The sequence below is a fragment of the Primulina eburnea genome, chromosome 17 (genome assembly GCF_022965805.1).
Source record: "Primulina eburnea isolate SZY01 chromosome 17, ASM2296580v1, whole genome shotgun sequence".
In the NCBI taxonomy this organism is placed as follows: domain Eukaryota; kingdom Viridiplantae; phylum Streptophyta; class Magnoliopsida; order Lamiales; family Gesneriaceae; genus Primulina; species Primulina eburnea.
In genome coordinates, this window is record NC_133117.1 from 24,815,812 (window position 1) to 24,819,075 (window position 3,264).

The window sequence follows — 3,264 nt, forward strand, 5'->3', positions numbered from 1 at the left end:
CTCTGTCTTTGCAAGATCAAAGACCTTTAACTCATGCCTTACCAGTCGTCCAAACGAACCCTTAGTTTTGAAAAAGGTGAGGGGATGAAATACCCTGACCTTTTGCCATTCATCAAAGAACTCCATTTCCTCATTTGCAAAATTTTCGATTTCTTCGAGATGAAGATCAACACCAGTCGAGACAGATTATTGGTTAGTTTTAAATTTTGGTTGTTCCACGAGCTTCTCTTTTCCCTTTTTTGAAACAGATACAGTCGGCACTGGTCGAAACGCAGAAGACCCTACAGTAGATTCTCGAAAGACAATTCCAGACACAGGTCTAAAATTTGACGCAGTAGATGTTGTTGGAATTACAACAGTAGTGGTTGGTGGAGAGGCAGAGACAGTTGGTCGAGCAGAAGGAACATCTTTTGGGAATACTTGCCTCAAAGGAACAGTTTCCAGATCAGAAAGGGCTGTTGTCTTCTTGATACGAAGAACTGTTCGAGCTTTCTTTTTTATGGGAGTGGGTGGCTGAGATGGTTTGGTAGGAGTAGCAGACTCCTCGGATACTGTTTTGTCAGAATCAGTAGAAATGACCACTCTCTTCCTTTTATCCTTCTTCTGAGGTGCCACGGCCTTAGTTTGAGCATCGCCTTCTTCCTTTTTCATAGAAATAAACCCAGCCACATTTGGTCTAGGTCGAAGAGCAAGCACGTTGGCAGCGTCTGTCATAGTGACATATGATGCGTCCGATTCAGAAGTGAGGGCAAAACCAGCATCTTTCAGCATTGTTCTTATCTGAACAACAAATCCAGAGCTTTTCCTTGTAACCATATCTTTCATTATTCGAAATAAGAACTGACTCCAATCCATTTTAATTCCTGAAGTGATGGCAACCATCACTTGGACTTTCTCCTTAGTCAATTTATCAAACGTGCCAGCTTTGACCAATAAGGCCTTTGCCACAATGTCAGCAAGCACTTGATACTCTATTTTGAGAAGCTCCTGAAACAAGATGGAGACAGTTCTTCTCCAGAAGCTGAGAAGGTGCTGAGAGCAGTAGACATGTCTTGCTTAGAAATATCGGAGAGTTCAGAAATACCTGAACATGGGAGGAAGAAGGTTGATCCCAATAGTGCTGCATCAATGGAGATGGATGCGTCTCCTTGAGAATGAATAATCTTTCCTTCTTGAATAGTTGCCCTACCATAGAAATCCAAGAGTGCAGTTTTGTATATCGTAGCAGGTGCTTCCAAGAATTTTCGGAGTCCTGATTTTTCTAGGGCTTGAAACATCTTCAGAAGATTCTCATCCTTGATGGTAAGGACAGAGGAGAAGTTAACCTGGTAAGCATTCAGGGTGTAAGCTCCGGCCATTTGTTTCCTTTAAAGAAAGTAACTTCAAAGAGATTGAGTAAGCACGATTTCAAAAGAAAATAGTAGTTAGAGAATAAGATTCTGGAAACGTAGAAAAATGAATAGAAGAAACAAAGGCAGTTAATATTCAAAAGAAAATTTACAGCCGTCATTGTAAACACAAGGACACGTGTCAATATGTTTACTGCTAAAAAAAAATTCAGAACGTGTCAGATAGACCAATGATTTTAAAATTTGAAATTTAGTGATAAGAGCGGGCTGTCCAAGCGGTTAATTTTGAAATAATCAGAAGAGAAGTTGTCGTTTTATGATAACGTCTACTGGAAGTTTTAAGGTACTGAAATAATTGAGCACTGTGATAAAACCAGTAGACTTGTTGTTTTATCAAAAGGACAGACGTTCTATCTGTTTTCGAAAAAAGATACGAAAATCTTAGTCTGACTAAAAGACTGTTCCCCCTCCATAAATGCAACCAATAAATGCAGAGATGTGATATCTCAGGACAAGAGGGATGAATCTTGGTATTCGTGTAACCAAATTGTCGTCTTTTCAGCTTCCTGAAACTCTATATAAGTGCCTGCAAGTTTACAAACTAATCCATTCAAGATTTCTTTTTATCAAACCAATACACATGATAAGTGCAAATGATATCTCGGAGTCTTCTCCAGAGTCAAAATCAGCAGAGGAATTCCAAAGACAATTTTCAGTCTCTAGTAAGCAGATGTTTGAAGACATCCCTTTTTTAATACATTAGTTCTGACAAGACCCAAGCTTGCCAATGTCTTACAAGACCCAAGCTTGCTGGAATCTTTTCGGAGAAGACCATCCATTTCTTGATGAAGTACTTTGCAACAAGAAAAGTACTTCAAGTTGCTGATATCAACAAATGTAGTAGATAAACTCAATGTAAAGATTCTAGTTAAAGAATATTTTGACATTGTTTATCTATTGATTTTATTGAATAATAAAATAGTTTGAGTAAGAAAAGCTTAGTCTGGTAAATCAGAAGACGTTTCGGTTGACTTGAGACTTTTCAAATTCTTCATCGTTTAATGTACTGAAATGGTTCCTTAATAAAATTTCAGTTGAAGTACTTGGTGTTTCTTTATTTTTCTGCAAATAACTCAATGTCAACTGAATAATATATATAACTGATAAATGATAAAAGAAGTTCAGAAGGGAGTTTGTCGTCTTATGATAGCTTATACTGAAAGAAAAAGAATGCCTTGTTTTATCAAAAAGACAAATCGCCTTCTGCATCTGACATAAAATCAAGTATAATCAGAATAAAGTTCCCCCTAAATTAATGCAATTATTAAATGATAATTCTTGGTAATTGAACCGTCGATAGCTTGACACAGAACGCTTCACATTTCCTACTGCAGTCATGATTACCTCGATCTTTGGTACCTGGTTTGTCATATATAAATACAAGCATAGAGGTTAGCCATATAGTCACTTTTAAACAAAAGAAATATGGCAGGAAAGAATAGTCCTGATTTGGCCTAGGAGTTCATGAAGGAAGTGATAGCTGCAAGGAAGGAGGCAATAGAATACAAGGTGCTGGAGAAGGCACTTGCTACCTGGACTTTCAGTCCGCCTTTGAAGGTGGGCTGGTGTCTTCTTCCAAGGAGCTGTCAGCAATGGAGAAGTATTATCGACGTCTCCATAGTGCTGATAGCGCAGACGTATTCTCTGAAGATGGCGTCTACCTCCTCATGCTCTTAAAGGAGTAGAAGACTCTGAAAAAGATTGCTTTTTCAGAGGAGTTTCTGCGTACCTCGACCGGAGAGCTGACCACCTGGTTGGCAATCTGGAGAGAATACGTTAAAAAAGAAATAAGGAACGTACGCCCTCGCTTCTATCATTAATGAAGTTTTTATATTTTGTTTATTGATTGTTCTCT